Source organism: Apostichopus japonicus, chromosome 16 (assembly GCF_037975245.1).
Source record: "Apostichopus japonicus isolate 1M-3 chromosome 16, ASM3797524v1, whole genome shotgun sequence".
Lineage (NCBI taxonomy): Eukaryota > Metazoa > Echinodermata > Holothuroidea > Aspidochirotida > Stichopodidae > Apostichopus > Apostichopus japonicus.
The window spans coordinates 23623995-23624834 of NC_092576.1; the positions used below are offsets into that span (position 1 = coordinate 23623995).

General features: G+C 32.7%; 1 non-coding gene across 1 annotated transcript; it reads right to left on the minus strand.

Annotated features, from left to right (window-relative positions):
- Window positions 1–210: 210 nt before the first annotated feature.
- On the minus strand, window positions 211–283 carry Trnac-aca (transfer RNA cysteine (anticodon ACA)). Its single transcript has one exon. It is a non-coding gene; the product is annotated as a tRNA-Cys (tRNA).
- Between the last annotated feature and the right edge of the window lie 557 nt (window positions 284–840).

Below are 840 nucleotides of genomic sequence, written 5' to 3' on the forward strand. Positions count from 1 at the left end.
GTTTTTGGTGACATATTTTGCCTTACTCTAGAGATCAAACATGATGCTAACCAACTCGAAAATCATTTGTGATTCTTAAAGCCGGATCTCGAAAGACATACTTTGAACAGACTTTATTTTAATCGAATGGAGGTGAACGACAAAGGCAAATGAATATATATAAATGAAACCGTAATGAGAAGGAAAATCCAGAACAGTGAAAAAACTTCCAGCCTCCACCGGGATTCGAACCCGGGCCTCCCGCTTTGTACGCGGACACCCTAACCAACTAGGCCATGGACGCTGATTGTATGTCCAGAGGTTCGATATATATATATATATATATATATATATATGTATATGTATATATATATATTTATTATATATATATATATATATATTTATAAATATATATATATACATATATATATATATTTATATATATATATATATATATATATATATATTTTTTTTTTCTATAAACAAAGACTAGTTTTTGTAAGACCAGAAATTGTTTTGAGAACCTATAGATTGAAAGAATAACAGAAAGGTGCGAATTAATTATGGAAAAGTTCGGACAATATGTCCAAATGTTAGGTTATTTAAAATCTCGGCCATAATAAGGTGGGTATTTAATCGGTTTTCCCATCGGTTGGAGGAGGGTTGGGAAGGGGGGGGCGTAGTTCTTCTTCTTGAAGGTAGATAAATTAATGGTCTTTTCTGCCAAGCATGGTATAAAAATAATTAATCTCCTACCATCTTCCTTGGATGAAAACGTGTCATTATTCTCGGTGGGCTATTCCTGGCGCACATTAACAGATATAAGGAAACATCAATTGAGTCTAGGTATGTATGTGTACA